The sequence below is a fragment of the Podarcis melisellensis genome, assembly GCF_964234715.1.
Source record: "Podarcis melisellensis genome assembly, chromosome: 3".
Taxonomy (NCBI): Eukaryota; Metazoa; Chordata; class Lepidosauria; order Squamata; family Lacertidae; genus Podarcis; species Podarcis melisellensis.
This window is the reverse complement of record NC_138530.1, coordinates 28,036,224-28,061,755: the sequence shown is the minus strand read 5'-3', so window position 1 is coordinate 28,061,755 and position 25,532 is coordinate 28,036,224. Positions and strand designations below refer to the sequence as shown.

General features: G+C 39.5%; 1 protein-coding gene across 14 annotated transcripts in view; it reads left to right on the top strand.

The window, feature by feature from the left end:
* ESRRG (estrogen related receptor gamma) overlaps positions 1-25,532 on the top strand; it is a 473,643-nt gene that overhangs the window by 63,723 nt on the left and 384,388 nt on the right. The window contains exon 1 of one of the 14 annotated variants that reach the window (XM_081904140.1): positions 17,957-18,002. The exons of the other annotated variants lie outside the window; for them this stretch is intronic. The gene's annotated coding sequence lies outside the window, so the exon portion shown is untranslated. Of the gene's footprint in view, positions 1-17,956; positions 18,003-25,532 lie in introns of those variants that run through there. 14 annotated transcript variants of the gene reach the window in all.

The following is a 25,532-nucleotide window of genomic DNA, read 5'->3' as shown; positions in this document are numbered from 1 at the left end:
TGGCTGAGATAAACAGGAGACTATATTAGTGATAATGATGTGGGTGGCGCTGTGGTGTAAACCACTGAGCCTTGGGCTTGCCGATCAGAAGGTCAGCGGTTCGAATCCCCGCAACGGGCTGAGCTCCCATTGTTTGGTCCCAGCTCCTGCCAACCTAGCCATTCGAAAGCACATCAAAGTGCAAGTAGATAAATAGGTACTGCTCCGGCGGGAAGGTAAACAGCGTTTCCGTGCGCTGCTCTGGTTTCACCAGAAGCGACTTAGTCATGCTGGCCACATGACCAGCAAAAAATGTCTGCGGACAAACTTCTGCTCCCTCGGCCAGTAAAGCGAGATGAGTGCCGCAGCCTCAGAGTCGTTCGTGACTGGACTTAACTGTTAGGGGTCCTTTACCTTTATGGTCAGGTGTCATCTTGGTTACGGATGGTTACTAGTGTAAATCATTGCCATGTTGTTGGTGTTACTCCAAACTTCCACGAATTGAACCTAACAATGTTAAAACTACTTTAAGTCTTCAGGATTTGATTTGAAGTTGTGTCCTAAATAGGTGACTATGATAAGAAGCATGTGATAAAAAAATCCCAGTTTTTCCAACTTTTTCTATATTACTCTTTTTCTTTCTTTTTTGGCATCAGAAAATATTCCAAGAAGGCCTGAAGACTGTTTCCCTCCCTCTTTTTGTTGCTCTCTTTTTCAGATTGAATTCAATAAAGGAAAGGCTGTGGTGTAATAATTCCTACAAGCTTTCACAGTATCTTTTGGGGGAAAGGGTACTGACCTTTTCCTATTGTTAATAAAAAACCTTCACAGTCTTGTCTTTGCTTTTTCTGTAATACTGCTTCCACTTTATTCCACACACCCCTCAAATGGTCGAGGAGTGCCTGTGTCTTTCATAGACATCAGATTAGAAAAGTGGGTGAAAGTAAGTAAGTCTAGCTCCTGGGCTTGATTATTCTCTTATCTGTAAGGGTGTACCTGAAGGAAGGACAATATCCTCCATAATGTATTAGTTTGTGTAGGTAATACTAGCTGGGTGAAGCAACACAAATGCCTTGTGATCTGTTAATGTTGCCATAAGGTGTGCAGAAAAGGTTAATAACATCAGTAATTGAATGGCAAAAAAGAATTGAAGGGCAAATTTGGTACTTTAGTTGCATATGCACACCTTCTCCTAGCTTCAGGTTAATGAGAGACACATGCATGCTCCTCTGGGAAGCACTGGTTTGTTAGGAAACATCACAATCACAAGGTGTACTCATATACTCTGCCACCCATCCCCATTGAGCATCACAGCTAGCCATCACAGGTCTAAATACACCCTTGTACGAATGTGATATGTGTTGTAGCAACTATGGTGAATATCACTATTTATTTATTATTTATTTATTTGATCCAGTTTATATACTGCTTGATTGTAAAAGACATCAAAGCTGTTCTAGGTATCTGAATGCTAACAATCTCAGGTTACTTTTGCGAATGTCTGAAAAGTCTTTTCTATTCTTTTCGACATGCACAGGTAGAGTATGTACACCTTTTTAATGTGTCTGTCTGCTTTCATTGTTGTACATCTTGTGTCTTTAGGCATGGCCATTTCCTGTATAACACCCCTACTACCCAAGTATGCTACATAATATATTCCTTTTTCTGCTGAGGGGCTAATCTGTAAAGGGAGTGCATGTCAGCTGTGCCTGGACTTTGAAAGTCATCTAATCTTCCTTGCTGTATTATACTGTATTGTTTTAATTAGTGTTTTTATAGTTGTTTTGATTTTGTGTGGAGTGCCTATCATCATCATCATCATCATCATGAGGCTGAAGCTATTGCTGGGTGGAGCCAGATTCCTTCTCTCTTTTCTGACACACAAATTTCTCTCTGCCTTTCCCCCCAAGCCCAGGTGGTTGCTGGAAAAAGACTTCCTAGCTAGAGGCCTAAATTGATGGCTTATAGAGAGCTTTCAAAATTGGGCCAAGAGCCATGTGAACCTGTTTTGCTTATGCTCCGCTCCGGGATTAGTCAACATGTGCCCTCCAGATGGGACTATAACTCCCATCATTTCTGACCACTGGCCCTGCTGATAGGGGCTGATGGGAGTTGTAGGCCAACAACATCTGGAGGGCACCACATTGACTACCCCTTTTGTACTCTACTGATGATGTAGCCGTATAGTATGGGAAAGTAACCATGGTACAGGTTTGGATTTATGCCAGGGTAGGCAGAGTCCTATACAACCTTACTTAATTTTTTTTAAGTCTACAATGTCAGGGCCACCAACTGGAGCCAGTCCCAGAATGGAAGACCAAATGGTCACAGAAAATTGTGTACACGTGCTTACTAATTTTCTCCCACAGAGCAATATCCACACTTCATCAAGCTACTACAACTCAACCTAACACAATCCATATGGCAACTGTGTGTGTAAAGCTTATAGCTAGAATTAAAAGCATGTGAAGAACCAATGATTTGAGGTCAGCCCAGCTGCAGATATATAGCATGTGACATATATCACACAAGCACACATTCAGCATATAAGTAAAGAAGAGTATATGTATGACTTTCTACAACATATATACATAGATGGGGAATGCTGAAGCAGAGATTAGTCCCAAGATCAATCAGTAGCTCCATTATAGAGAACTCTAAATATATGTAGAACAGATAGCTTAAGAAAGTGGTTCCAATTGCAGCCTATTTTACTAGTTACAGCTCTGCATTATATGTGGTGATGGAATTAAGATGTGTGCACAGGAGATGATGCCTTTGTCTACTGGTATTGCAGAAATGAATTTTGTGTTTTAGATGATGATTGTCGGGTTCAGGTTGGTTCATATGGGGAGAGGCAGTTCTTGAGGTATTGTGGTCCTGAACCGTTTAACACTTTATAGGTCATAACCAGCACTTTGAATTTGGCCTGGAAACTAATTGGCAGGTGGTGCAGTTGGGTCAGAATCAGTGCAATATGATCAAATCTTTTTACCCCAGCAGTGGCGTAGCGTGGGTTGTCAGCACCCGGGGCAAAGCAAGTAATTTGCGCCCCCTAACCCGTGGATTTGCGCCCCCTAACCCTAACCCCCAGGTGTTGCGCCCGGTGCGGCCGGCCCCCCCTGCACCCCCCACGCTACGCCACTGTACCCCTGGAGCAACCTGGTTGCTGAATTCTGCACCAGCTGATGTTTTCAAACCATCTTCAGAGGTAGCCCTACATCGTGTACATTGCACATTTTAATTCCCCTTAATTTAAAAACAACAACAAACACCCAAATTTAAAAACACACAAGTTAAAAAGCAGATAAAACCAATTTAAAACAATTTGGGCAATAATAACTGCCACAGAACAACACCCCCCCCCAAGAAAACCTCTGCACAATCCCCCAACCCAAGAGTCTTTTCAGCCGCCTTAGCTGGAGTCAGTCTGTGCAACGCCTTCCCAGGCCAGATGGAAAAGGCCTGCAAGGCAGGGAGCAGGTCTTTGTGACTCACAGCCAAGACAGGATAAAGAAAAGCAAAACACAAAAAATAAAAAGCAATGGTTACATATCATGTTTGCATTTTTAATCTTCTTCATTTGCATGTTGTACAATGCACACACACCCATGACTATTTGTGCTTCTTTGTCTTTTGGGTACTGTATTTGCTGCAAGGGTGGGGGGGAGTAATAATTATGACTCGACCTTGTTCTAACTGCGTTACCTCGCTTGTGGTCCAAGACTGGGTGGGGGTGGGAGTAAGCACCAGAATGCCACCTGTTTATTTTTGCCTATAAACCTCTTTTGGCGGTGCCAACTGTTCTCATGAGGGGCTTGCTGCACAGAGCAATGTGTTCCAAAATCTGTTGAAGGGGAGCATTAGTAGAACAAATGACTCCTTTGTTAATTTTTAAAAAAGCAACTGGATGTTGTTTTGGTGACTGCTAGAACATTATCCTTTTCTTTTAGACTTATTTGAGTATATTTACTAAGACCTAATGCATTTCTTAATTTGAATACTATTCTAAATTATTGCTTGTGCTACCAATTCCCTGAAGGAAATACTCCAGTCAGGTGACTTAAAAGTATTGCTTAATACTGACCTTGATAGGAGGCAGGGATGGAATTCTGGCTAAAAGATTAGGTAGCCTACACAGATGACAGAAAGTCATGGTACTTGTGAGCCATCACTCACTGTTAACTGCAGTGGCCAAACATCCATAAATGTGTGTGTGGACACCAGTAACACTAGATAGCTGGACCCAGCCTTTAAAATAACTAGGTGTGCTGGGTCTGCCCTGAATTCTACCCCTTGAGGCTCTATATATTGAATTTAGGCTGCATTGTGTACCCAATTAAACAAATCAACAAACCCCATTGAACACAATGGCATTTCCTGCTGAGAAGACCATGTATAGGATCGAGTTCTTATATCCTGCTCTTCTTCAAAGAGACAGAGTGGCTTACATATATATTTCACAGGTGTATGCTCGTTCAGGCTGTGTATTCCTTTATTAGGAATAAAATGGCATTTTTGTCTTTAGACCATTCTGCTGGCTAAGGCTGGCTAAGGCCTGACCAGAATTTCCAGAAATTACATAAACAGCTTATAGCTGCTGAGATATAATAGATTTATTATATCTTCATTTATACTCCACCCTCCAAACAAGATTTCAGGAAGGTTAAAATAAAACATTAACCCACACTAGAGCTGCAGACATTGCATGCATTTCTCTTCTGCTCTCTTTCTACCCAGGAACACTGTATTATCTTGTGTGTCTCCCAGATTCAGACTCTTACAGTATAGGCACTCATGCTTTCCCTTGCACACAAGAATACCTATCACAAGTATGGTAGGGGGGGGCTTCCCAGTCTTATCTACAGAAATTGACCACATGTTATTAAGGATTTTATTTCCCACTTGAAAAATATGTGAACTCTCTTGCTAGTTTTGCAACTTTAAAAAATGTAATGAAGCCAATTGACCGCAACACTTTCCTTCTGTTTCATGTGGGTACAAATGATCCCCCTTTGATCTGAGGGGTCTGGATAGGTCAGTTGGCTAGAGCATGGTGCTGGTAATGCCAAGGTTGCAGGTTCAATCCCCATATGAGAGAGCTGCATATTCCTGCATTACAGGGGGTTGGACTAGATGATCCTCAGGGTCTCTTCCAACTCCACAATTCTATGATTCTATGTAGCAAGGGAATATAGGACTCTGGGAAGGAAGCTGAATGACCATCATCAAATATCTAAAGGGCTGTCACATGGAAGATGGAGCAAGCTTGTTTTCTCCTGCTCTGGAGGGCAGGACCCAAACCAGTGGTTTCAAGAAGATTCCAGCTAAACATCAGGAAAAACTTTATGATGGTAACAGCTGTTTGAAAGTGGAATGTACTGCCTCAGAAGGTGGTGAACCTTCCTTCATTGGAGGTTTTTTAGCAGAGGTTGGATGGCCATCTCTCATGCATGCTTTAGTTGAGATTCCTGCATCGTAGGGGGTTGGACTATTTGACCCTTGGGGTGCTTTCCAACTCTACAATCCTATGATGCTATGATTGTGGGACCCTCAGAATAAATTTTAATAAAACTTTGCTAGTAAAGTTTAAGAGAAAACAATGGAAGCCTGAAATGTGCATTAGATCCCTGTCTATCGTTTCTTCCTGAGATCCAGTGCCTTTTAAATTACTGCAGGAAGGAACTCTGGAGTCGATGTAATCATTAACTGTCTCACCTTCTGGTTGTGACAAGTGATGAATCAGCTTGAACTTGCCTGGAGCTTTCTTCAGGACAATACCCATAGGGGAAACCCTCATATGCTCAAGCAGAGCGTTATCAAATGGCCCCAGTATTCTTCCCCAAGTGCCAGAAGTTCTTTTCTATCTTGTCTCTAACCACCTGAGGACATATAAGTGCTGATCTCAGCTTCTTAGCCAACACTTGCATCTTGGGGCCTATGTACAAAACAGCTAAACCCTCATCGAAATTATTACGCAGCAATAGGTTCTCCCCTCTTTATTCTCCCCCTCCCTTCCTCTTGTCAGACTGTTTCTACAGCAAAACATTTTATGTGCCCTCATTGGAGTTTATGCTTTTTGCAGGCCCCGTTAACCAATCTTTGGCTTTTTCCACTGTCTTGCTTTGATTTGGATGACTGCTCAAAGCACCTGCTAATGGCCTGGAGCATTCATGCCTAAATTTGCAGTTTCTGTAGCACTTTCACTTGGCTGGTTAGTACACAGCTAGTGAAATGCTGTAGGAAGCACCTGCTGCATTATTTGAGAGTAGCTTGTTTGCTTTCAGTTCATTGATAGAAGCATCCTACAAAGTTATTTTTTTGTAGTTCCTTAGAGCTGCTCCACAATTTTACAAGGAGAGAACAGTGAAGGGAGGGTGAATTGTTATGAGTGACATTCTTTACACACCCTCAGATATTATTTGAAAATGAAGCCTATGCTCCCAGTGCAAGAATGACTCATACATCTCCCCACAGTGTTTCCGCTTTTGTATAAAAATCTGGAACTGTAGGTGTTTCAATCACTTGAACATCTTCATTTACTGCTTCTAACTACAAGAACCTATACCGATGCATTTGGATTGTTTATTTAAGATGTTTAGGCTGATTTTTTAGGGCCAAACTTTATAAGGTGGCTTCCAACATACAGAATGCCTAGAATACAATCAGCACTCAAATTTAACCATAAAAACCCATAATACAACAAATGAACTAAAATAATATATCTATTAAAAACAGTATTGATAAACAATTGTGTTATTTTGCTGGGTTGTAATTATCGATTAAAATAGTTCAAAAATGTTTTGGTACCAAAGCAAACAAGCAGCATGATACCTTTTTAAAAATACAGTTCTAAATAAATGGGTTTTTAAGGCCTACCTAAAAGCCTGTAATGATGGATGCATATAGACTTCATTCTACATTTCTGTCCCCAATTTGTACTGGGTTGCTCATTATTTAGTTTTTTAATCACATCATTTGATGAGTTCCCAACTACTTACATAAATTTTGCTGTCTACTTTTGAGATTAATCTTGCTACTATTGGTGTTCCTTGTTTCTATACTGTACTTATTAAAACAAAGGTCTCAGAATGCATAATTAATAGTGTATTAAAGTACCCCTTTACTAGTGAGAAACAAGCAAAGTGAACAGTATGCATAGCCAGTATACAGTTGTCTGTCTTCTTTCATTTCACAGTTAGCATTTTTGTGGCTTGTCCTTTCCCAGAAATACTAGTCTCTGAAGTAGTGTTAAGCATAAGCTTACTGCTAGATTATTTATGCCTATAGTGCCTGCCAAGGCCATTATGAGAGGGATCATACTCTTTTTGACCAAGCTGTATTCTCCATTGCTCTTATGTCATACTGTGCTGCCTACCACATGCATAAAATTCCATTAGGAGAACAAAGGACATCATTCATTAGCAATGTAATATTTAGTCTAAGATGGCTGCTCCATATTTGTTCATTCATAATAAACTTGTCTGCTTTTGCATAATATGAAGTTTTTTCTTTCAGCATATTTTTTTCTAGTTTTCCCCCAATTTCCTAGTTCTGGTACAGATGTTTTCTGCTTTGGCCCACTGTTTCTTCTGCCTGAACTCATGCATGTGCATGAAGCAGCCATTCAGTGACATACAGAGACATTCATGCTCCCCTGCCTCAATCTTACTAATGTTGCATGTAATCAACAAAAGGAAATACCTTTTCCCACGTAGGATAGATTAAATTATGAAATTTGCTGTCACAGAATATGGTAATATCTTGCCACCAGCTTAAATAGTGTTAAAGGAGGATTAGACAAATTCACGGAATAGAAGCCTCTCAGTGGCTACCGTATATGTTTTCCTCTTAAGTTCAGAGCCACCAGGCCTCTGAATACCAGTTGCTGGGTAACAATAGCAGGAGTGACGTATTACATTCATACCACCTTGCAGGCTTTCTGGGGGCATTTCTGTGGGAAACAGGATGATACTTATGATCCAACAGAGATAGTCTTACATTTTGGACAGGTTCTCAGCATTTTATATTTTCCCCCAAAGGGGCTACCTTCAGAAATAATGGCCTCTGACTATCGGCCAAATACACCTTTATGCATGAAACAAATGGAAAGTTTGAGACATTGTTGCTGTATGCTGCTGTGCCATAAAATATTTTAAAGACTCTATCTACCTGTTGACAAATGGAAGGGTAAAGTTTGTTTCCTTTGCTATCTGTTTTGGAGAATTCCATATTGAAAAAAACATGGCATAAGTTTCAAAGGAAACTATAAAATATTTTGGGCTGTTATCTAGTGTTAGTCATACATAGAGTAGAATTATTGAACTTAATACAGTAGACATGGTTAACTTGGGTTTACTCTGAGAAGAACTTGCATACAACCCATTGTCCCAGGGTAAACAAATGTTTTTTCACATTTAGGGATACGCAGCCCTTCTTTAGTGAACTGCTTCATATTCAATGAATATAACAGTTGTCACATTTTGCATGCTTTGGAAACAAAGATTGGATGCGGCTTCATAGTCCACTGTACATATGGAAGCAAAATACATGATTGTGTGATCACATATAACAGTTTACACATGGCTGCATGCTGCAACTTAAAGAGAAGTTATTTCTGTGAAGGAATTCTGCACATTTGAAACCTGTCTGATTACTTTAATTTAGAATGCATTCCTATTATCTTTACAATTTGTTGTTTGAAATAAAGTGGGGCTGGAATTGATTTTAAAAGGGGAAGCTACCAAAGTATCTGTCAAACAAAACAATTTGCAGTATATATTTTAGCCTGCTGGATCTTTGAAATGTAACTGCAGGGGCCTACTTGGCAAAAATGTTGTTTGAAGACATATTGCGTTCCACGAGCAAATGGAAAAAATGGGCACCTGTCATCATATTTAGAAAACAGCTGGGCAACCTGGCCAAGTGCCACAGTCTCTTTTCACATGGCCTTTATGCTGAAACCACCCCAGCTCCATTCCTAGCACTGAAGAAACTCAATGCCTTTAAATGGTTACAGAAATTCAGGAGACACCTCTTGTTGCAATAAAGTTTACTTCAGATACTCCTAATTAGTAAATTGTACTACACTTTTGTGGACCAACTGCCATTCTTCTGTGTTTCTTAAGTGGTGAGGTGGAAGATTGCTGTCACCCAGCCTCTCATTTCTAGAGTGTAAATTCCCCTTGCCCTTTCCCTGCCAGCCATTGCTGCTGCTAAGCATTGCATTTGTTGGCACCAATGGTAATAAAGGTGCCTTTAGATGAGTGGCGGGGAAACCTGTTCTCTCAGGAATCATTTTTCAGCAGTCACATGCTGGAAGTGGGTAGGGTCAGAGCCAAAAGTGGGCAGGACACCCCCTTTTCTCTCTCCTTGCCACTTGCATGAAACTGGACCGACAGTCGCATGTGAGCTGCAAGTTGTTAGCCTTTGCTTTAGAAACTCATCCATCTGTATGACTACTTACCATACAGCAGATAAACTGCAGAATTCGCTCCCACAAGACGCAGTGATGGCCACCAACTTGGATTGCTTTAAAAAAGGATTAGACAAATTTGTGGAAGTTAAGGGTATCATTGGCTACTAACCCTGATGGCTGGGTCCTGGTTCCACTACTGGAGGCAGTATGCTTCTGAATAACAGTTTCTGGAAACTGCAGGAGTGTTGCAATCAGGCCCCACTTATGGGCTTCCCATGGGCATCTGCTTGGCCAGTGTGAGAGCAGGATGCTGGACTAGGTGGGCCACTGGCCTAGTGCAACAGGCCTAATGTGTGGTCAGCTCTTGCTTGCTTGAGATAACTTTAAGTGACCCACATTTATGTGGGTCTTTACCAGAGAATCTGCATCCTGCACAGCACCACCTCCATGGAGCAGGGGGGCGGGAACCCATGCAGCTGGGACTTCCCATATGGCTGAAACACTTAGATGGTCTCCTAGTTGCATGGGAATTCCTTGTGGAAAAGTGGCTTCTACCTGGCTGGGGAAACATTTAAAGGCACCCAAATTCCTGCTTAACCATGGTATGTCGCTGATTAGCAAGCATGATTAAGAGATGCCTTATTGGTGAGACTGCACTGTAGAAGTGGGGTGCAATGGAGAACGTTTAACATGTATAAAATCTACATATTTTGTTTATAAACATTTAATTACTTTGAATTAAAATTCAATTTAGGATCCTTTCATAGCTGAGCATTTTAAGCATTTTTTAAAAAGCTATTTTCATTCCAAGTAAAAGGCTCTATTGAACTTGGTTGCTGATATCCTAATTTCCTAAATACAGGCCAAAATAGGTAAGCTGGTGGAGATTAGCAATTGTCATGCTTATTTGGAACAAATGGGATTACTAAAAAAGGAATATATTTTGTATCGTGTCTTATGCTTACTGTACTTTTTAACTGAATAAAAAGATAATCTGTTTAGAAGTTTAGTATCTTCAAAGTCTTGCTTTCCCCAGGTCTCTTTCTAATACAATTAGCACCATGCATAGTCATTGCTTCTGAGGGCAATATGGACTGAACTCAGGAGAGCTGAACCGTATCCTGAACTGACACAAACAAATCTCTTCCCTTTGTTGTATTCTCATTGAAGTGCAAGGGATGAGTAGATGGAGTTTGTGTTATAACTGCCAACTTTAGTATTTGCTTCCCAAGTTGGTTTTTAGGAGATTCTTGAGGACTTTAAAATTTTATTCTGGTTGCTACTTGAATGTTTTGTCTGTTTTGAGCTGCTGCTCAAACACATTATAATTTTTTTGCTGATAATTTTTGGTGTTTTAATGTGTTGTGAACCACTTTGGGAGGGGTAGTCCTGAAAGGTGGCAAAATAAACAAGAGGACAGCCCCTTTCTGCATAAGGAATACTTGGGGGGGGCATTAAAAAATTTATGCTAGCTGCATTAGGATGCTGCTTGCTCCTGTTTTAATATATTAATGTTTTCTATTATTTGTCAGGATATTGTTGTTTATGGTTTTGACTTTAAGTAAACTATTGTTTTTCTTTAATGAAATATCAATAAAATGAATATTTAGGAACTGAACTTAGCATATATGAATATATTAAACTGCCTTGTGCCAAGTAATATGATGGATCCACCCAACTAAAGTAATAAATACAATTTTAATATATTTATTAAAGCATTCTGTTCTATCATGGATATCTAAAACAGCAATAAACAGACATGTTTTGTTGCTGGTAGTAGTTTTTTTTGTTCTTCGATTAAAAAAAATATTTCTAGAAAGTCCAAAGCATTATGATATCAGAGTTGAAATTCTGAAGGCAGGCAGCTCACATCTCAGAATTACTACTAGGTTAATCATCGTTGGCCTCTCTCATTTAGTTAAACCTTTTGGAAGGTTCCGTTTCTCTTTCTCGCTCTCTCTTTACAGTTAACTGACTGACCTTCTAATTTTAGCATTGAAGAATTATAATTAGAAATATTTCCATAGTTGTTTACAAACACCGCCACTCAGTCACAGTATGTGTCTGCAATTTTAGAAGGACTCTGTTATCACCTCTAGAGTGGGGTGAGAGGGCATTTCAGTTCTTTTCAGCTTATTCAGTTGATGAACACAATGTGTGTATTGGGGTGGGAGAAGGAGAACTACTCCCAAACCCTTTTAAGATAACCTGCATGTGCTGTGAGCATTTTACATGTCTAATTTTAAACAAACAAACAAACAAACAAACAAACAAACAAACAAACAAACCATATCTTCTTTGATGATCACTCGTAGCCGAGTAAGATTGTCTTCCATGAACATGGTCTTAACAGTGAGTCTGTAAGTGACTGTAGAGGCCAATTCTGGATCCACACATCCTTCCACAGTGTGGACATAGGTTTCCAGGTCCTTTTCATCCTGAGTTTGAGTGTCTTCAAAGTCCATGATACCTTGGGTAAAGGCTGTTCTCCAATTGGAGTGATAATCAGGCATCTGAACAACACGACCAGTCCAACGAAGTTGATGTTGAAGAATCATTGCTTTGACACTGGTGATCTGTGCTTCTTCCAGTACACTGGCATTAGTTCGCCTGGGTTCCCAAGTGATGTGTAGAATTTTTTGGAGACAACGTTGATGGAATTTTTCGAGGAGTTGGAGATGGTGTTTATAAATAGTCCATGTTTCACAAACATAAAGTAAGGTTGGTAGTACAATAGCATTTTGGTTTCCTTGTGAATGTCCCGGTCCTCAAACACTCTGCACTTCAACTGGGAGAAAGCTGCACTCGCAGAGCTCAGGTGATGCCTCCCATGTTGTTTTTGCTGAGTTAGTAACACCAAAGTGATCTCTCTGGGGCACAAGTCTGGGCTCCCCAGGTGAAAACATCCCTACTCTTAGCTTCGCTGATGTAGTCCAAAGAAAAGGAAAGCAATACATTTGGTACCAGCTTGGCTATAGGAGTTGGCAGAAGGAGGTATACAAGAAACCATTCAGCTATCTTAGGGGCTCCACTCTAGATTTGTGTAGGGTTTATTCCTTAGCCTGCCTTCTCCTGAAGATGCCCTTCGAGGCAGTGGGTACAAATTTTTCCTTGGGATTTATCCACAAAGCCTTTAGAATCAGACTTTTACTTCTGCTAGATGGCTACCTTCCCAGCTGGACGAGCCCCATCTGCCACTCACTTCCCCTCTACAGCACATGCAGTAACTGCCTTCTTGACCATTAGACCCACTAATGGGGCCTCCTGCTTCTGCCGTGCCGCCGGAGCATGATTTCTGTTCTCATCCTGAAGCAAAATTCTTAACCCAAGGTACTATTTCTGGGTTAGCGGAGTCTGTAACCTGAAGCGTATGTAACCCGAGGTACCACTGCATTGGTCTTGTCTGCTCAATCTATCAGAGCCTGTCTTCACATGCAGGGGATGTCCCTAACTCACTGAGGGTTTGAGACTCATCAGGTACCTTCACCTGGTTTAGCCAGCCAGTTGAAGCTGTTTTCTAGGGTGTGCCAGCTGTTGCATGCTGACAGCTTCTAGAAGTCATAGGTGATAGCTGAGTGCAGGATGAGGACCAAAGGTGGACAAACTACCCAAGAAGGAGCATGACTTGTCCATCACCAGAGGTGCTACCCCTCTCCCAACACCCCGGAGGAGGGGGAGGACTTTAGAAACTTCTACTGAATACAGTAGAAGTTTTTTCCAGAAGCTTTTTTCCAGAAGCAAAATTTTACTTTGGACACTATGGGTTTTGTGCTAGATTTCAGTGGCATTACTTTGGAGGGCATAGTGTAGTAATAGATCAAATGACTCAGATTTGGTTTCTGGGATCTCAGTTAAAATGGGATCCAAATAAGAGGAACTGTAAATCAGCCAGGGTTGTAATATGCAATGATTTCCCCCTTCTTTCTTCAGTTTCTGAACTTTTTCCATCTGGGAAGGCCTTGCATAGATTAGGGCAAACATATATATCTGTGGAGCTATTTTTTATGGGTTTGCAAGGCTTGGTATAATGTAGGAGGACCTACAAATTATCTTAACAAAGATTTTTAGAAGACATAGCTAAGGTGCGAAGATATTAATTAAAATTAATGGGCATGTCTTCAGGTGAAAGAGCACATACCTGATTGCTTTGTGCTTACTTCGGCATTTGTAATATCATTTGAAATATATTTTATGCAATCCCAAAAAGTTATTGGAATGCTTGAGACAAAGTACATGCTATAAATGTTTCTTCATATGCTTGAGTCCAGAAAGACAATGTACATACCTACAGGTGAGAGTGGTGAGAGCAAAGAGTGGTTATTAAGTGTCTTCTTAAGCTGACCTTTTTTTGTTTATAGATGTACATCCCATTCACAATGAATGCCAAGTCAAACATGAATATTGGTAAAGTAGCAAGCTCCCTTGTCAGATATACAGAAAACTATTCTTACTTCTTTTGAGCAGTTTGGCTTTTTTTCAACAGATGGGATGTTTTTACAGCAGAGCTAAAGTGAAAAGTAAACACCACTATATGTTGCAAGTAGCAATAGCTGAAAAAAGAATGTCCATTATTAGCTACTTAAAGTGTTATGGGCACCTGAAACAGACATTTATTTTTCCTCTTAAAATTGTGCACCTTCATAATTAATACAGCATAAATGCATTAATTTCAAGAGATGACATGTCAGAAAGAGCAAGGGTAACCACTCATTTTCTCTGTTAAATTACATGCTTGCGTAACCACAGTGGATGAATGAAGTACAAAATCGGGTTGCCTTTAAGCAGTATCACCTCATTGACCTCTGATAAACCAGATAAGTTAGAACACAGATTTTCCATTTTGTGCAGAAAGTCAGTCAAAGCTTGTCCATTATTTTAAGTCTCCTTCAAGACTATAACCTGGGGGGATTTCTTTAGTGCATGTGTGGATTATTTTCACCTTACAGGGCTGAAAAACGTTTGAGAATTTGATCATGAGCTAAATGCCATGTTTAATGAACAGGAAAACCACCTTCAAGAAAATGCATCATAGATCAAATTGGCCTAAATTTGTACAATAGCCACTTTTGTTATTAAATGTGCCAGCACCTTGTTTCTAATTTTGTCAGTTCATATATTTTTACCAAAGCCAAATGTTGTACTTGGACACAGAGAACCATTGAGAAAATTAAACTGACACAAAGCCCAGTCATAGTTTTAAAATTACATAATGCATTCAGTATTAGAAATTTCACTTTATGACAAGTGGCAGTACCTGTTATGTAGGTAAACTGGTTGCTCTAGAGCTGGCTGCTGTCTTTTCCTTTCACCTGAGCCACCTGATGTGATTCAGCAAAGTGATTGCTTGACATGGTCTCAGTTTTTCTCCCCTGGTAAGTTATTTGAATCTATCTTTCTGAACATTAATTTTCCAAGCAGTGAATTGAAATAAGGACATTTTTCATGGAACAGTTTTAAAAGGGAACTAATAATCATTTTTTTTCTTATTATTTTATGCCCTGTGATTTTTCACCACCCCCACCAGCTGGTTAATCATGCAAAAGCTGAACACTTCATTAGCCGGAACATGTTTGCCCATGGGCATTTCTTTAGTAAATTAGTTCTTTCTATTTATGCAGGTAAGTCATAGCCAAAAGTCTTTAAGGTACCAAATGAATTAATTCCTTTCACTGAGTTATCAAGAGAATGCAACTTTAACTACGAGTACCAGTGGTTTGATATTACTTTTAAATTATGAAAGACGAATCATTTCCAGGAATGTGAGAAATAAAATTGCCTTTTGGGATGCCTACACTTGGTAGTACTTTCACAAGGTTCCTTTCTGCTAAGAAAACATTGTAAAAGTATGTTGTGTGTTTGTATTTGTGTATTCTGCTGGTCCTTGGTTAGCCCTTTGTTCCATAACTAGCTGAGTTTTAACCATTAATTAAAACATGTGGTTTATAGATGCTTAGCTCATTTGAATCTGATGTTGTACTGTAGTTTGAAAAACAGAGTAGTCTTGGGATGAACTTAGCTTTCAAGCAAATGGCAATGCAGAGCCTTCTATATACCACAGTTTCCTGTAATCAATGTTGTTGTGTAAATACCTAGAACTGAAATAGTATGAAAAGTACTTCTAATATAACTCTGCAAAGCTTGCAATGCAACGGTTGCTTGCAAAACATTTTCCAGAAGGGCAGCTACATTAATATGTTGCAGCAAAACCAGCCAAGAGTCATGCAGCCCCTTAAGCATAACATGCTTTCATGGGTTATTTATTATTTATTTATTTATTTATAATCCACACTTTCATTTAAAAAATATCAAGGTTGGTACACAGTGCTATTTTTCTAGAGAAAGAAGTGCCGGAACTCACCATGAACGCCTCCCTTGTTCTCTTATAATGGCAATGGTGCCCACCTGAGAGGTGCTGTAACTGAGTTTCAGCGAGTTCCGACTGAACAAAAGCCCTGGTGGTACACGACAGATTAGAATAACATCAGCAAAACACATAATTAAAAACACATACTGATTAGTTTAAAAGATAAATTTCATATTTCAAAAGCTTGTCCAAAAATATACTTAAGAGCCTACTTCCTCATATGCATTAACTCATATCTACAGTTAGTGTGTGTGTCTCTCTCTGTGTGTATGTATATACATCCATGTACTGGCGGCAACCATTTTAGGCGTGTCCAAATGTTGCTTGATTGCCGACGTATGGGTCCTTTTGGACCTGAAAGAGCAAAGAACAGGGGTGGAATGGAGAGCTCTTACTTTTCATGCTGGACTAAGTTTTGGTTATGCCACCATCAACCTCTTCTCTAAAATCAGACATATATTGAGAAATTTGGTTTGGTTGCGAAATGAAGCACATGTGCAGACCTGTTTCATTTAGATCAGGACTAGTTGTGAGAATGGACAACACAATAGTTACACATTTCAGAAATGCTTTTTAAGTTTTACGAAGAGGCTAGTATTCCTGACATCACAAAATAGTTCAGAAGTGCACAGTGGTTCATATGTATGCAATTTAAATGAAACTCATGTGAAACTAATTCTCTGAGTTTGGGGGTCCATTTACAATTGAGGGCTGCATTAGATGTTTCACAGTAGATGCATCAATGATCTCCTGAATTTAATTTAAATAAATAAATAAAAATCAGCTATGAGAGGCTTGAATGGAATGTTATTGAAGAGGCTGCTTAACCCACTCTCCTCCTGCTTGATCCAGCAAGCTACATTTCTCCTCATAGAGGAAAAGAAATGGAGTCCACAAATCTTTTTGGGGGGGGGCAGCCATTGTGGGCCACTGAGATCCAGAGCCAAGGGCCTTCTGGCGGTTCCCTCATTGCGAGAAGTGGTTACAGGGAACCAGATAGAGGGCCTTCTCGGTAGTGGTGCCCGCCCTGTGGAACGCCCTCCCTTCAGATGTGAAGGAAATAAGCAGCTATCTTATCTTTAAAAGACATCTGAAGGCAGCCCTGTTTAGGGAAGTTTTTAATATTTAATGCTGTATTGTTTTTAACACATGATTGGGAGCCACCCAGAGTCGCTGGGGAAACTCAGTCAGATGGGCGGGGTATAAATAATAAATTATTATTATTATTATTATTATTATTATTATTATTATTATTATTATTATTAAACAATGTTTGATAAACAAACTGCAGGATTAAGTTATATCCCTGCTAATTTTCTGCTCTTGTTGGTATCCTTTGAGGCTGTTTTCCACTAATATCATCCCGTCGATTCCTTCAGATCTGCTGGAGAGATTCTTCTCCATGGTCCACCTGTGGTTGAAGCACAGTTCATCTTACCTTGGTAGATGTTCACCTTGCTTTGTGAAATGTCTGTCAGTTCATTTCTGAGCTCAATTTAAGATGTTCCATCTAGTGTTTAAAGCCCTAAATTATGCTTCCTTGCATATTTTCATTACACACTTTTTCTTGTATACTGAAGACCTCTTTATATTTTTAGGACCAATCATATTATTTTGATTGTAATTTGTTTGAAACTGTCTTTAATGATATATTTTGAATGGTTGTTACCTTCTTTGGACTTTATGCTGAGAGGTGCGCAATAATTTGTAGTAGTGGTGGTAGTTGTGATATACATCTTTTAAATAAATAAAATTAAACAAATTCAGCCCTTTTTTGCTATGGAATTTTTAAGGCGCGTGTGCGTGTGCACACACACACATATTAAATCAGCTACACAATTGACGTGCTGGATTGAAGATCTTTATGTGATGAGGCCTTATCTCAGTAAGTTATATTTGCTTTTATCTGGACTTGCTGATTTCCTTAATTAATTTGTTGTTAGTCAACCTGAGTGGTGCAGACACATTAGAATGGTGGGGAATAAATTTATGAATAAAAAAATGAAAGACCAAAAAACACACCCACACGCAACACTGGAAGCAAAACCCGGTTTGTAACTTACAGCCAGCCAGTTGAATATTGCTATGGAGAGCAGGAATCGGGAACCTGAGCACTGTCAGATATTGTTGGACTCTAGTTCCCATAAGCTTCAGTCAGCATGGCCAGCTGCCAGGAATTATGGGTGTTGTAGTCTAAGAACAGTTTCCCTATCACTGGTGTCCTATTGAAAATGTATTTTTGTAAGTAGTACTTTTATGTTGATAGAATTTCTATATGAAGCCATAGTGTCAATCTTTTAACTCAGTAAGATGTTAATAACTTTTTTAAAATAAAAGATAGGTATTTGAGAAATACAGTTGAGCTCAAGCTGAGCTTAGTAACAGACGAGTTAAGAATGTAGGCCTCAGGTCTGTGGGTGGTAGCCGTTTATGTGGCACGATAATTATTTGGCAGGTGGCACACTTACTTTTTATAGAAAGATATTATTTCTAGTTTAATACTGTGGTTTCAAATCCCCCCTTGAAGAGGTCTTGTTTGGAGTACCAGTGTCCACTGCATTAGACTTATATGGCCTTAAAAGGGGATTAGACAAATTCACTGAGGATCAGAGGCAGTAGGCCTCTGAATTCCATTTGCTGGGGATCATATTGCACTCATGGGCTTCCCATAGGCATCTGGTTAGCCACTGTGAGAACAGAATGCTGGTCTTTGGTTTGAAATATCAAGGCCCTTCTTATGTTACAGTATTAGGGGTTTTTTATTTGTTTGTTTTTTAAAAAAACAAAAACAATTGAACAATTAAGTGTTCAGTTAGAGATGAGTGAAACCCACCCATCTGAATTCTGAATATGCTTGTTCTTTCCCCATCTTTTCAGAGAACCATCTCTGAAATAACTCTGAATACAGTACTTGTTTTAAGCAGTTTTGAGTAGGGGAGGGGTACACACAAAGGAAAGGGATGTACCCTTGACCTGCATTAGCTACTAAAAGTCTTAACCAACAGGGAAATTGCCAACACAAAGATCCTTGGGAATTGTGATTGGCTGGGAAGCCCCGGCTTGCTAGAATTTCCGGGGCCTTGTGCTGAGATCATTTTGGTAAGGTCTAATTTGTGCATATACAGTGGTACCTCAAGTTAAGTACTTAATTCGTTCCGGAGGTCCGTACTTAACCTGAAACTGTTCTTAACCTGAAGCACCACTTTAGCTAATGGGGCTTCCCGCCGCTGCCGCGCCGCCAGAGCAAAAGTTCTGTTCTCATCCTGAAGCAAAGTTCTTAACCCAAGGTACTATTTCTGGGTTAGTAGAGTCTGTAACCTGAAGTGTATGTAACCCGCGGTACCACTGAATTTGAATTGGGGTGGGGAAGTTTTTGAAGCCAAATTCAATTGCTCTGTCAAAAGGGGACGACCTCCCTCACCTGCCTTAGTAAGATCAAATAGATAAATGACTAGACCTTTTTTTAAGAAATAAAAACTGAGCAAAAGACTTATCTGCCTTTTTGAGATAAGTCTTTTGCTCAGTTTTTATTTCTTAAAAAAAGGTCTAGTCATTTATCTATTTGATCTTACTAAGGCAGGTGAGGGAGGTCGTCCCCTTTTGACAGAGCAATTTTATTTATTTTTTGTCCAGCCACAGGAAAACATTTTTGCATGAAAATATTTGTATTAAGCAAGTCATCCATACTGCACCGTAGGCTGTTTGAGTATAACAGTATGTTACAGTTTGCAAAGTTAATGCAGTTAATATTCAACTGAACTTTTGGGGGGTTGCTAATCCCTCAGGCAGGCTTAGCAGAAAGGGCAAACATATTTATAGCACTTTGAATCAGACTGCAGCAACTGAACAACAGTATGTGTTATACCATCAAATGTACAATTTCAGCAAAGCTGAATGCAAAGTAAGCTTTTAATAGTACCTAAATTGCTGAGGTATCCCCTCTCCATCAGAAAGAGTTGCAGATTCATTTGACAAGTTAGTTAAAATGGATCTATCCAAAAGGTCTTGAACTGCCTTCTTTGTTTCTGGTGATACAGCTTTTTCCTTCTTTACTTTTTCCTTCCTTTCTTTTTTCTTTTTGGTAAATTGCAGGGTTCATGGGCTTCTTAATTAGGAGCTAACTATATGTTAAATCTCTACTACTTTTATTAGCCCCTAATAGTATTTCACTGGTTTTGTAATGATTTTTTGCAGGGCTTAGATGGAAATGAACTTTTAAAATTTGGTGGGTCTGTAGCTGAAAGAAAATTATGGGGAAATAATGGTTACCAACAGTAGACCATGAGGGGATTTTTTTTTTTTTTGGTGGTTGGTGGAGTGGTCACATGAGGTAGGTTTTCTTTAGTACCTCATCAGAACACAAGAGGGTATGATGCCCATTGAGACAGGAAGGTAGAGAAGAGAACATTTATGGGAATTAATTTCTTTTCACATTTATGTTAGTAGCAAAGTTAGTAGCTACCCCTTGATTGGGGTGGAGGAGTAAAATCCATTTAAACTCATAAAACATCATCTCTGCTAACAAGAGCAATTTTGTTTCCATAAATATTTTTGCTTTTGTATTTTCCTTCAACTACAAAGATGTTGCAGTCCCTACCGTTCGGCAAAATGAGACAGCTGCCTCAGGCAGCAGATAAAGGGGAGCACAATTGTGGGGAACATACCGTAATTGTGTGTGCAACATGGCATGTCCTTCACCCACTAAAAGACTGGCGCCCTCAGGGGTGGTGGAGAATGCTTGGCCTATTCTTGAGAAGGGTCCCTTAGAGACTCTCCGCTGCTTCTTTTAATATTGTCTTCACCGCTGACAGGGATCTTTTTGGCAAGGTAGCTTGAAAGGATGCTGACTTGTCACCAATACTGAACTAAGATGATGAATCAAAAGCATTTATTTATTATTAAATTTGGGCCTGCCCATAAAAAGCAAGTCTAGAGTGAGAGACTTGGGTGATACTTGCTGTTTCCGGGATCTCTTTTCATTGTGAGACTTTTGTGGGTGAGCTGAAAGTTTGTTTGGACCCTGAGTGAGAACCTGGAGGCTGAGAGGGATGGTGTGTCAGAAAAGAAATGAATTCATAATGATTTAAATATTAGTAACTTTGTATTAGTGTAGCTGTATTTTTCTAATGTTTTGTTTAAGCTGTCTGTTGTTGCTTCAGTTTTTTGTACACCACTTAGAGATATTATAAATATATTAAGCGGTATAGAAATTAAATAATCATCAGAATTTATATCTTGCATTTCCTGCTAAAGGAGCCCAGGGCAGCAAACACATAAAGGTTATAATGATTAAAACACCTAAAAACTATTCCCATATAGATGCAGAATGATAGTGAAGCTAGCCTAGAGACCAGCTGCTACTCACTCACTCACTCACTCACTCACTCACTCACTCACTCACTCCTTCATATATATAAGGATGCAGCTCCCCACTTTTCCCCTGCAACAATCCTATAGGATAGGTTAGGTTGAGTTACCTCAGGGTCATCCAGTAAATTTCATGACTGAATTGAGATTTGAATCAGAATCCCTCCTGCTCCTAAAGTGATTGGTCTCTTCCCATTGGCTCTTCATAGAAGTATGTCTATTATCAGCTATGGGTGGCTACTATGGCGACTATGTAATACCTCCATTGTTGGAGGCAGTATGCCTTTGCATACCAGTTGTTGGAAATCACAAATCACATTGTAAAGCCTGAAGAGTGATGTTTCATTCATGTCCTGCTTGTGGGCTTCCTGTGATTGGCCACTATGAGAACAGGATCTAAGACTAGATCCACTTGATCTAGCAGGGCTTTTTAAATGGTGACATCAGAGGGAGAGGTGAGACATTCATTGCAGCATTCTTTGTCAACATAAAAAGGGCCATCAACTATTTTGGCTCTTCTGTTAAACTGAAAATAGTGCGTTAAGCTGTCTGCCACCTTGGGTGCATTGGAAAAAGGCAGTATATACGTGTGATAAATCATAATAGAGTGGATGTCGGCATTTAAGATATACCTGGAATCTAGTAATGCAGCCCATAGAACACACAACATGCGTCTCAATCAACCAAATGCCTTTGTCATCTGTTTGTAGTAGCCTACTAAGGGGTTAGATGAACTTTGTGCTTTTGTTGCTTGGTGGGATCACAAATAACATGTGTTGTCAAGAATCTGGGAGCTACAATATATGGATCTTGGCTGTATTTGGCATGGTTGGCTGCAAGTTGTGTAAACCTGGAATGAAACCTGCTGCTTGCAAACAGATACATTCTCCTAACATTGTATGCCTTAATTTTTATTACATGTCCTGTAAACCCCTGCTTTCTAACCTTGGCAAGTAGTTCATCTACTGATATTTTTAAATCAGTTGTAATTAATATTATTATTTAAAAACTATTTTCCAAATAAGAACGTATATATTCATGACGGGTATATTATGCTAACAATGATAGAAAAGATCACATCAGTAAATTGTAAAAATTACTTTGAACAAAACATCTGGTTGAATATTACCTTAAAATGTAAAGTTTCAATACTGTTATTTATAAACAAACACCATCTTTTGATAAATTTTTAACAGCATGGCTCTCTTTACACCTTTTGTAATATGAACTCCTTTCACAGATGGTATCTTTTCTACATTCCAAAGTAGTAACCACATTTCTATACTGAGACAATTATGGATCACCATCTGTGTCCAGTGGGGTTTGCTCCCAGGTAAATGTATGTAGGATTACACCCTGGTGTATTCTTCTTCTTAATATGCCATTGTTGTTTTCAGTAGGCACTCTTGGGTTCATTGGGTACAATATACAGTAATATGCAACCTGGATGCATAGTCTGCATGCTGTTTTTTTCAGAAATAAGACAATGGCACTTTCTCCCACATAAGGGAGTTGTACGCTTGCAGCCTTAACCTTATATAAACCTCTTAGAGGTTTTATAATTAAACTGTATACAAATTCTACTAAATAAATAATAAATAAATCTGTTTCTTTATTAGGCTGGTGTTGGTTCTACCCACTATGCTTTTAAGCTTTCAGTGTACTGTGGAACAGAATGAAAAAAACAACTGCAGATTTGGTTAGGGTTCTTGATGTTAATTTGGTTTGCTGTATCCATATGCATACAAGCATGTGAATCTTTCCGGAAGTGATTTGTTTAAAGTTTAAAGTTCTCAGGAAAGCTGTAGATCGTTAATTAATACAGGACAGGATAAAACAGGCATCCAGCCTGCCTGTTTTTGTGTGGAATGTTTTTGGCAGGGTTCAAACCAACATGAAAATTCGCCATCATCATAAAATTTAGGACAGCTGGGATGCTTTGCAGTGAGGACTTTTGGCTCCACAGTTCAAATAATCACAATAGCAGCTCAATTTAGCCCTTGGCTGGGTAGGTTTGGCAGGGCACAATGAAAAATAATTATTTCATGGCCTGCTTATTTGTCCCTTAAAAAAAAACTTCCTGACCTAGTCAGGCTTATGTAAATACACTGCCACATGTAGGGATGCAGAACATTGCAGCATTCCCCCGTTTGGAAAACTTTTCTTTTATCTTTAGACTATTTTTAGAAGTATCTGTTGGACATACAAATATGGACCGACAGTGTCAGAAATTGAACCCCCGGGATCTTCTTGGCATTGGCTTTTCTATCTATAAGCCAGCATCTTCCTTTTTAAAGCATGCTTATTTGGTATGCATAGTATTGTTACTAGGGCAGCACAGGGAGTGACAATATAAATAAGTCCATTTCTTTGCAGTTTTGTATTTACTCTGTCTAGGGGGACAACAGGCTTTTAAAAACATTTGTTGCATTTTGTCTTCATTTGTATGGCTAGGGTAGCCAGATACAAAGGAGAACAGGACTGCCATGCCTGATTAATTGGACAGAAGAGGTTCGTGATTTTTTGGGTGAGATGTACTCTGTCATGCAGCATGACCAAACTCTTGAAATTTTCTCGTCTGTCCCAAGATTGAAGGTTACATATGCCTAGGTCTTCCAGTCCTACCTTGGCATTTGACCACCTTACTCCTCCTGTTTGATTAACTGTGGTGCTTTAACTTTCTATGTCATTGGCATCTCTTGGCAAAGAGGTATGAATGAGAGTCTAAAGGCATGTGCTGTGGGTCTGAAGCTGGTCAGTGCTCAAACAGGATTTTATTTTCTGAGAGTTTCCTGAGAGTTAACTGTTTTGAACCTCTTGCAAGAAGAGAAGGAAGAAGGTAAGATTATATAAATAAAGTGAATAATGTGTAGTCTTCAACCACCTTACAGAGGCATCTTAAAAGTGCAGAAGAGTGATACAATAAAAGCAATATATTTGTTTTAGGGTGAAAATGGAGAGTAAAGAGGGAAAACCTGCACCAATTTCTGTTATTTGCCTTTCTCTTTGATTTTAAATGCATGTTAGCTAACATTCTGCCTTCTACCCTAGAACAAGCACACACACAGGCAAATAGACACAAGACTACATGATTTCCTACATCACCTTCTCCAACCTAATACTGGCTGGAGCTGATGGGAAAACATTTGGAGAACAGCACTTTGGGAAAGGTTGTCCTAAACATACACTCATGTAGGGGGAGGTGTCCTCTCTGTTCTTCTCTTTTTCATTTGGACTGCCCAACCAGAAATCAAATACTTCTTATGATCATGACAATCTTCCTTTCAGTGAATGTTACTTTTTCTCAAAATGTCATTAAAAGGGGGATAAAATCAGCAGTCATGTCATGCATCAGGATGGATTCCTAAATGTAAATGAGAATCTTGCAGTAATTTATTTACATTTGTTTTCAGCACAACAAATGAGACATCACGTAGCTCCATAATTTCCCATGACCGAGTCACCGGCATGCAATGTGTAATTTACTATGATTTAAGATGCTTATCGGCAGGTTCTTGAAGCAGTACTTGGTGACTTTTTTTTATAATACTTTCTCGTCACTGCCTTCACTCACTTCATCCTACATATATCTGGTTTATTTCTAAGCTGAAACAAAATTAGAATCTTTTGTTTTTACTTGCCTTTCTGAGTTGGAACTAAGACAACCTAATAAGACAGGCTTTTCATGAACGTTCTGGAATTTGCACAGATTTTGAAGCCTTTCATGTCACCTCCTTTATCTGAAGTTCAGTTGGTAAAGAAGGAAAGCGCCTTTTCCACCCCTCTTCTGTTCTTTCCCTCTTCTGTGTTTGCTGTTTTCATTGCTTATATTTTGAAATATTATAGTCTTTCATGATACTGTAGGCCACTTTTACTGGATACTTAGGCTAGAAAAGTGAATGTACATATTAAACTAAACAAACATTTACCCGTCTTAACCACAGTGTTGTTTTTGAAGGCTGAACTGGTGGTGTAGTGTGAGGGCATATGCACCTAAGCAGGAGTTGATGCACCTTTTTCATTCATGAATTAAGTTACCACTAGTGCTGAAGTGTTCATGCCACTACCTCCTGTGGTGCCACAAAATGTCTCAGTAAATATCCCTTCAGACATACACAATGCACAAGAGATTGATTGCACTTCCTGCTTTGGCCTTTGCATCCACAGTCCTTAAATATGCCTACATTTTATTGGATGCCAGGAGTGGACACCCTCCCTTCCATTCTGAACAGAGGAGAGATGCAAAGGCCTATCTGTGAGCAAGTACAGCAGTGGCTGATGTAGGCGTCTTTTTTCCTTTGATGTGGGACAGGTGGTGGGAAGTGCACATGCCCACACCATTTGTGTTCCTGTTACTTGGTCTGCTCTTTTATATGAGCCGTTTTTTATTATGCCATGTGTCCC